Raw genomic sequence first — 9,839 nt, forward strand, 5'->3', positions numbered from 1 at the left:
TTCTCCTTCTCCTTCTTCTGCATCTTCTGCTTCATCCCCCTGACATCACCTGCTCCTTCTCCTTCTTCTGCTTCTTCTGATTCACCCTCCTAACTTCACCTTCTCCTTTTCCTTCTTCTGCTTCTTCTGATTCACCCTCCTGACTTCACCTTCTCCTTCTCCTTCTTCTGCTTCTTCTGATTCACCCTCCAGACTTCACCTTCTCCTTCTCCTTCTTCTGCTTCTTCTGATTCACCCTCCAGACTTCACCTTCTCCTTCTCCTTCTTCTGCTTCTTCTGATTTACCCTCCAGACCTCACCTTCTCCTTCTCCTTCTTCTACTTCTTCTGATTCACCCTCCAGACTTCATCTTCTCCTTCTCCTTCTTCTGCTTCTTCTGATTCACCCTCCAGACTTCACCTTCTCCTTCTCCTTCTTCTGCTTCTTCTGATTCACCCTCCAGACATCACCTTCTCCTTCTCCTTCTTCTACTTCTTCTGATTCACCCTCCAGACGTCACCTTCTCCTTCTCCTTCTTCTACTTCTTCTGATTCACCCTCCAGTCTTCACCTTCTCCTCCTCCTTCTTCTGTTTCTTCTGCTTCACCCTCCAGACTTCACCTTCTCCTTCTCTTTCTTCTGCTTCTTCTGATTCACCCTCCAGACTTCACCTTCTCCTTCTCCTTCTTCTGATTCTTCTGATTCACCCTCCAGACTTCACCTTCTCCTTCTCCTTCTTCTGCTTCTTCTGATTCACCCTCCTGACTTCACCTTCTCCTTCTCCTTCTTCTACTTCTTCTGATTCACCCTCCTGACTTCACCTTCTCCTTCTCCTTCTTCTACTTCTTCTGCTTCACCCTCCAGACTTCACCTTCTCCTTCTCCTTCTTCTACTTCTTCTGATTCACCCTTCAGACTTCACCTTCTCCTTCTCCTTTTTCTGCTTCTTCTGATTCACCCTCCAGACTTCACCTTCTCCTTCTCCTTATTCTGCTTCTTCTGATTCACCCTCCAGACTTCACCTTCTCCTTCTCCTTCTTCTGCTTCTTCTGATTCACCCTCCAGACTTCACCTTCTCCTTCTCCTTCTTCTGCTTCTTCTGATTCACCCTCCAGACTTCACCTTCTCCTTCTCCTTCGTCTACTTCTTCTGATTCACCCTCCAGACAACACCTTCTCCTTCTCCTTCTTCTACTTCTTCTGATTCACCCTCCAGACTTCACCTTCTCCTTCTCCTTCTTCTGCTTCTTCTGATTCAACCTCCTGACTTCACCTTCTCCTTCTCCTTCTTCTACTTCTTCTGATTCACCCTCCTGACTTCACCTTCTCCTTCTCCTTCTTCTACTTCTTCTGCTTCACCCTCCAGACTTCACCTTCTCCTTCTCCTTCTTCTACTTCTTCTGATTCACCCTCCAGACTTGACCTTCTCCTTCTCCTTCTTCTACTTATTCTGATTCACCCTCCAGACTTCACATTCTCCTTCTCCTTCTTCTGCTTCTTCTGCTTCACCGTCCTGACTTCACCTTCTCCTTCTCCTTCTTCTACTTCTTCTGCTTCATCCCGCTGACATCACCTGCTCCTTCTCCTTCTTCTGCTTCTTCTGATTCACCCTCCTAACTTCACCTTCTCCTTCTCCTTCTTCTGCTTCTTCTGATTCACCCTCCTGACTTCACCTTCTCCTTCTCCTTCTTCTGCTTCTTCTGATTCACCCTCCAGACTTCACCTTCTCCTTCTCCTTCTTCGGCTTCTTCTGATTCACCCTCCAGACTTCACCTACTCCTTCTCCTTCTTCTGCTTCTTCTGATTCACCCTCCTGACTTCACCTTCTCCTTCTCCTTCTACTTCTTCTGATTCACCCTCCTGACTTCACCTTCTCCTTCTCCTTCTTCTACTTCTTCTGCTTCACCCTCCAGACTTCACCTTCTCCTTCTCCTTCTTCTGCTTCTTCTGATTCACCCTCCAGACTTCTCCTTCTCCTTCTCCTTCTTCTGCTTCTTCTGATTCACCCTCCAGACTTCACCTTCTCCTTCTCCTTCTTCTACTTCTTCTGATTCACCCTCCAGTCTTCACCTTCTCCTACTCCTTCTTCTGTTTCTTCTGCTTCACCCTCCAGACTTCACCTTCTCCTTCTCTTTCTTCTGCTTCTTCTGATTCACCCTCCAGACTTCACCTTCTACTTCTCCTTCTTCTGATTCTTCTGATTCATCCTCCAGACTTCACCTTCTCCTTCTCCTTCTTCTGCTTCTTCTGATTCACCTTCCTGACTTCACCTTCTCCTTCTTCTTCTTCTACTTCTTCTGATTCACCCTCCTGACTTCACCTTCTCCTTCTCCTTCTTCTACTTCTTCTGCTTCACCCTCCAGACTTCACCTTCTCCTTCTCCTTCTTCTACTTCTTCTGATTCACCCTCCAGACTTCATCTTCTCCTTCTCCTTCTTCTGCTTCTTCTGATTCACCCTCCAGACTTCACCTTCTCCTTCTCCTTATTCTGCTTCTTCTGATTCACCCTCCAGACTTCACCTTCTCCTTCTCCTTATTCTGCTTCTTCTGATTCACCCTCCAGACTTCACCTTCTCCTTCTCCTTCCTCTGCTTCTTCTGATTCACCCTCCAGACTTCACCTTCTCCTTCTCCTTCTTCTGATTCTTCTGATTCACCCTCCAGACTTCACCTTCTCCTTCTCCTTCTTCTGCTTCTTCTGATTCACCCTCCTGACTTCACCTTCTCCTTCTCCTTCTTCTACTTCTTCTGATTCACCCTCCTGACTTCACCTTCTCCTTCTCCTTCTTCTACTTCTTCTGCTTCACCCTCCAGACTTCACCTTCTCCTTGTCCTTCTTCTACTTCTTCTGATTCACCCTCCAGACTTCACCTTCTCCTTCTCCTTCTTCTGCTTCTTCTGATTCACCCTCCAGACTTCACCTTCTCCTTCTCCTTCTTCTACTTCTTCTGATTCACCCTCCTGACTTCACCTTCTCCTTCTCCTTCTTCTACTTCTTCTGCTTCTCCCTCCAGACTTCACCTTCTCCTGCTCCTTCTTCTGCTTCTTCTGATTCACCCTCCAGACCTCACCTTCTCCTTCCCTTTCTTCTGCTTCTTCTGATTCACCCTCCAGACTTCACCTTCTCCTTCTCCTTCTTCTGATTCTTCTGATTCACCCTCCAGACTTCACCTTCTCCTTCTCCTTCTTCTGCTTCTTCTGATTCACCCTCCTGACTTCACCTTCTCCTTCTCCTTCTTCTACTTCTTCTGATTCACCCTCCTGACTTCACCTTCTCCTTCTCCTTCTTCTACTTCTTCTGCTTCACCCTCCAGACTTCACCTTCTTCTTCTCCTTCTTCTACTTCTTCTGATTTACCCTCCAGACTTCACCTTCTCCTTCTCCTTCTTTTGCTTCTTCTGCTTCACTCTCCAGACTTCACCTTCTCCTTCTCCTTCTTCTGCTTCTTCTGATTCACCCTCCTTACTTCACCTTCTCCTTCTCCTTCTTCTGCTTCTTCTGATTCACCCTCCTGACTTCACCTTCTCCTTCTCCTTATTCTGCTTCTTCTGTTTCACCCTCCAGACTTCACCTTCTCCTTCTCCTTCTTCTGCTTCTTCTGATTCACCCTCCAGACTTCACCTTCTCCTTCTCCTTCTTCTGCTTCTTCTGATTCACCCTCCAGACTTCACCTTCTCCTTCTCCTTCTTCTACTTCTTCTGATTCACCCTCCAGACTTCACCTTCTCCTTCTCCTTCTTCTACTTCTTCTGCTTCTCCCTCCAGACTTCACCTTCTCCTTCTCCTTCTTCTGCTTCTTCTGATTCACCCTCCAGACTTCACCTTCTCCTTCTCCTTCTTCTGATTCTTCTGATTCACCCTCCAGACTTCACCTTCTCCTTCTCCTTCTTCTGCTTCTTATGATTCACCCTCCTGACTTCATCTTCTCCTTCTCCTTCTTCTACTTCTTCTGATTCACCCTCCTGACTTCACCTTCTCCTGCTCCTTCTTCTACTTCTTCTGCTTCACCCTCCAGACTTCACCTTCTCCTTCTCCTTCTTCTACTTCTTCTGATTCACCCTTCAGACTTCACCTTCTCCTTCTCCTTTTTCTGCTTCTTCTGATTCACCCTCCAGACTTCACCTTCTCCTTCTCCTTATTCTGCTTCTTCTGATTCACCCTCCAGACTTCACCTTCTCCTTCTCCTTCTTCTACTACTTCTGATTCACCCTCCAGACTTCACCTTCTCCTTCTCCTTCTTCTACTTCTTCTGATTCACCCTCCAGACTTCATCTTCTCCTTCTCCTTCTTCTGCATCTTCTGCTTCATCCCCCTGACATCACCTGCTCCTTCTCCTTCTTCTGCTTCTTCTGATTCACCCTCCTAACTTCACCTTCTCCTTTTCCTTCTTCTGCTTCTTCTGATTCACCCTCCTGACTTCACCTTCTCCTTCTCCTTCTTCTGCTTCTTCTGATTCACCCTCCAGACTTCACCTTCTCCTTCTCCTTCTTCTGCTTCTTCTGATTCACCCTCCAGACTTCACCTTCTCCTTCTCCTTCTTCTGCTTCTTCTGATTTACCCTCCAGACCTCACCTTCTCCTTCTCCTTCTTCTACTTCTTCTGATTCACCCTCCAGACTTCATCTTCTCCTTCTCCTTCTTCTGCTTCTTCTGATTCACCCTCCAGACTTCACCTTCTCCTTCTCCTTCTTCTGCTTCTTCTGATTCACCCTCCAGACATCACCTTCTCCTTCTCCTTCTTCTACTTCTTCTGATTCACCCTCCAGACGTCACCTTCTCCTTCTCCTTCTTCTACTTCTTCTGATTCACCCTCCAGTCTTCACCTTCTCCTCCTCCTTCTTCTGTTTCTTCTGCTTCACCCTCCAGACTTCACCTTCTCCTTCTCTTTCTTCTGCTTCTTCTGATTCACCCTCCAGACTTCACCTTCTCCTTCTCCTTCTTCTGATTCTTCTGATTCACCCTCCAGACTTCACCTTCTCCTTCTCCTTCTTCTGCTTCTTCTGATTCACCCTCCTGACTTCACCTTCTCCTTCTCCTTCTTCTACTTCTTCTGATTCACCCTCCTGACTTCACCTTCTCCTTCTCCTTCTTCTACTTCTTCTGCTTCACCCTCCAGACTTCACCTTCTCCTTCTCCTTCTTCTACTTCTTCTGATTCACCCTTCAGACTTCACCTTCTCCTTCTCCTTTTTCTGCTTCTTCTGATTCACCCTCCAGACTTCACCTTCTCCTTCTCCTTATTCTGCTTCTTCTGATTCACCCTCCAGACTTCACCTTCTCCTTCTCCTTCTTCTGCTTCTTCTGATTCACCCTCCAGACTTCACCTTCTCCTTCTCCTTCTTCTGCTTCTTCTGATTCACCCTCCAGACTTCACCTTCTCCTTCTCCTTCGTCTACTTCTTCTGATTCACCCTCCAGACAACACCTTCTCCTTCTCCTTCTTCTACTTCTTCTGATTCACCCTCCAGACTTCACCTTCTCCTTCTCCTTCTTCTGCTTCTTCTGATTCAACCTCCTGACTTCACCTTCTCCTTCTCCTTCTTCTACTTCTTCTGATTCACCCTCCTGACTTCACCTTCTCCTTCTCCTTCTTCTACTTCTTCTGCTTCACCCTCCAGACTTCACCTTCTCCTTCTCCTTCTTCTACTTCTTCTGATTCACCCTCCAGACTTGACCTTCTCCTTCTCCTTCTTCTACTTATTCTGATTCACCCTCCAGACTTCACATTCTCCTTCTCCTTCTTCTGCTTCTTCTGCTTCACCGTCCTGACTTCACCTTCTCCTTCTCCTTCTTCTACTTCTTCTGCTTCATCCCGCTGACATCACCTGCTCCTTCTCCTTCTTCTGCTTCTTCTGATTCACCCTCCTAACTTCACCTTCTCCTTCTCCTTCTTCTGCTTCTTCTGATTCACCCTCCTGACTTCACCTTCTCCTTCTCCTTCTTCTGCTTCTTCTGATTCACCCTCCAGACTTCACCTTCTCCTTCTCCTTCTTCGGCTTCTTCTGATTCACCCTCCAGACTTCACCTACTCCTTCTCCTTCTTCTGATTCTTCTGATTCACCCTCCAGACTTCACCTTCTGCTTCTCCTTCTTCTGCTTCTTCTGATTCACCCTCCTGACTTCACCTTCTCCTTCTCCTTCTACTTCTTCTGATTCACCCTCCTGACTTCACCTTCTCCTTCTCCTTCTTCTACTTCTTCTGCTTCACCCTCCAGACTTCACCTTCTCCTTCTCCTTCTTCTGCTTCTTCTGATTCACCCTCCAGACTTCTCCTTCTCCTTCTCCTTCTTCTGCTTCTTCTGATTCACCCTCCAGACTTCACCTTCTCCTTCTCCTTCTTCTACTTCTTCTGATTCACCCTCCAGTCTTCACCTTCTCCTACTCCTTCTTCTGTTTCTTCTGCTTCACCCTCCAGACTTCACCTTCTCCTTCTCTTTCTTCTGCTTCTTCTGATTCACCCTCCAGACTTCACCTTCTACTTCTCCTTCTTCTGATTCTTCTGATTCACCCTCCAGACTTCACCTTCTCCTTCTCCTTCTTCTGCTTCTTCTGATTCACCTTCCTGACTTCACCTTCTCCTTCTTCTTCTTCTACTTCTTCTGATTCACCCTCCTGACTTCACCTTCTCCTTCTCCTTCTTCTACTTCTTCTGCTTCACCCTCCAGACTTCACCTTCTCCTTCTCCTTCTTCTACTTCTTCTGATTCACCCTCCAGACTTCATCTTCTCCTTCTCCTTCTTCTGCTTCTTCTGATTCACCCTCCAGACTTCACCTTCTCCTTCTCCTTATTCTGCTTCTTCTGATTCACCCTCCAGACTTCACCTTCTCCTTCTCCTTATTCTGCTTCTTCTGATTCACCCTCCAGACTTCACCTTCTCCTTCTCCTTCCTCTGCTTCTTCTGATTCACCCTCCAGACTTCACCTTCTCCTTCTCCTTCTTCTGATTCTTCTGATTCACCCTCCAGACTTCACCTTCTCCTTCTCCTTCTTCTGCTTCTTCTGATTCACCCTCCTGACTTCACCTTCTCCTTCTCCTTCTTCTACTTCTTCTGATTCACCCTCCTGACTTCACCTTCTCCTTCTCCTTCTTCTACTTCTTCTGCTTCACCCTCCAGACTTCACCTTCTCCTTGTCCTTCTTCTACTTCTTCTGATTCACCCTCCAGACTTCACCTTCTCCTTCTCCTTCTTCTGCTTCTTCTGATTCACCCTCCAGACTTCACCTTCTCATTCTCCTTCTTCTACTTCTTCTGATTCACCCTCCTGACTTCACCTTCTCCTTCTCCTTCTTCTACTTCTTCTGCTTCTCCCTCCAGACTTCACCTTCTCCTGCTCCTTCTTCTGCTTCTTCTGATTCACCCTCCAGACTTCACCTTCTCCTTCCCTTTCTTCTGCTTCTTCTGATTCACCCTCCAGACTTCACCTTCTCCTTCTCCTTCTTCTGATTCTTCTGATTCACCCTCCAGACTTCACCTTCTCCTTCTCCTTCTTCTGCTTCTTCTGATTCACCCTCCTGACTTCACCTTCTCCTTCTCCTTCTTCAACTTCTTCTGATTCACCCTCCTGACTTCACCTTCTCCTTCTCCTTCTTCTACTTCTTCTGCTTCACCCTCCAGACTTCACCTTCTTCTTCTCCTTCTTCTACTTCTTCTGATTCACCCTCCAGACTTCACCTTCTCCTTCTCCTTCTTTTGCTTCTTCTGCTTCACTCTCCAGACTTCACCTTCTCCTTCTCCTTCTTCTGCTTCTTCTGATTCACCCTCCTTACTTCACCTTCTCCTTCTCCTTCTTCTGCTTCTTCTGATTCACCCTCCTGACTTCACCTTCTCCTTCTCCTTATTCTGCTTCTTCTGTTTCACCCTCCAGACTTCACCTTCTCCTTCTCCTTCTTCTGCTTCTTCTGATTCACCCTCCAGACTTCACCTTCTCCTTCTCCTTCTTCTGCTTCTTCTGATTCACCCTCCAGACTTCACCTTCTCCTTCTCCTTCTTCTACTTCTTCTGATTCACCCTCCAGACTTCACCTTCTCCTTCTCCTTCTTCTACTTCTTCTGCTTCTCCCTCCAGACTTCACCTTCTCCTTCTCCTTCTTCTGCTTCTTCTGATTCACCCTCCAGACTTCACCTTCTCCTTCTCCTTCTTCTGATTCTTCTGATTCACCCTCCAGACTTCACCTTCTCCTTCTCCTTCTTCTGCTTCTTATGATTCACCCTCCTGACTTCATCTTCTCCTTCTCCTTCTTCTACTTCTTCTGATTCACCCTCCTGACTTCACCTTCTCCTGCTCCTTCTTCTACTTCTTCTGCTTCACCCTCCAGACTTCACCTTCTCCTTCTCCTTCTTCTACTTCTTCTGATTCAACCTTCAGACTTCACCTTCTCCTTCTCCTTTTTCTGCTTCTTCTGATTCACCCTCCAGACTTCACCTTCCCCTTCTCCTTATTCTGCTTCTTCTGATTCACCCTCCAGACTTCACCTTCTCCTTCTCCTTCTTCTACTACTTCTGATTCACCCTCCAGACTTCACCTTCTCCTTCTCCTTCTTCTACTTCTTCTGATTCACCCTCCAGACTTCATCTTCTCCTTCTCCTTCTTCTGCTTCTTCTGATTCACCCTCCAGACTTCACCTTCTCCTTCTCCTTCTTCTGCTTCTTCTGATTCATCCCCCAGACTTCACCTTCTCCTTCTCCTTCTTCTACTTCTTCTGATTCACCCTCCAGACTTCACCTTCTCCTTCTCCTTCTTCTACTTCTTCTGATTCACCCTCCAGTCTTCACCTTCTCTTTCTTCTGTTTCTTCTGCTTCACCCTCCAGACTTCACCTTCTCCTTCTCTTTCTTCTGCTTCTTCTGATTCACCCTCCAGACTTCACCTTCTCCTTCTCCTTCTTCTGCTTCTTCTGATTCACCCTCCTGACTTCACCTTCTCCTTCTCCTTCTTCTACTTCTTCTGATTCACCCTCCTGACTTCACCTTCTCCTTCTCCTTCTTCTACTTCTTCTGCTTCACCCTCCAGACTTCACCTTCTCCTTCTCCTTCTTCTACTTCTTCTGATTCACCCTTCAGACTTCACCTTCTCCTTCTCCTTTTTCTGCTTCTTCTGATTCACCCTCCAGACTTCACCTTCTCCTTCTCCTTATTCTGCTTCTTCTGATTCACCCTCCAGACTTCACCTTCTCCTTCTCCTTCTTCTGCTTCTTTTGATTCACCCTCCAGACTTCACCTTCTCCTTCTCCTTCTTCTGCTTCTTCTGATTCACCCTCCAGACTTCACCTTCTCCTTCTCCTTCTTCTGCTTTTTCTGATTCACCCTCCAGACTTCACCTTCTCCTTCTCCTTCTTCTACTTCTTCTGATTCACCCTCCAGACTTCACCTTCTCCTTCTCTTTCTTCTGCTTCTTCTGATTCACCCTCCAGACTTCACCTTCTCCTTCTCCTTCTTCTGATTCTTCTGATTCACCCTCCAGACTTCACCTTCTCCTTCTCCTTCTTCTGCTTCTTCTGATTCACCCTCCTGACTTCACCTTCTCCTTCTCCTTCTTCTACTTCTTCTGATTCACCCTCCTGACTTCACCTTCTCCTTCTCCTTCTTCTACTTCTTCTGCTTCACCCTCCAGACTTCACCTTCTCCTTCTCCTTCTTCTACTTCTTCTGATACACCCTCCTGACTTCACCTTCTCCTTCTCCTTCTTCTACTTCTTCTGCTTCACCCTCCAGACTTCACCTTCTCCTTCTCCTTCTTCTACTTCTTCTGATTCACCCTTCAGACTTCACCTTCTCCTTCTCCTTTTTCTGCTTCTTCTGATTCACCCTCCAGACTTCACCTTCTCCTTCTCCTTATTCTGCTTCTTCTGATTCACCCTCCAGACTTCACCT

The sequence above is a fragment of the Somniosus microcephalus genome, chromosome 4 (genome assembly GCF_052327205.1).
Source record: "Somniosus microcephalus isolate GS21.2 chromosome 4, FLI_Smic_1.0, whole genome shotgun sequence".
Classification (NCBI taxonomy): domain Eukaryota; kingdom Metazoa; phylum Chordata; class Chondrichthyes; order Squaliformes; family Somniosidae; genus Somniosus; species Somniosus microcephalus.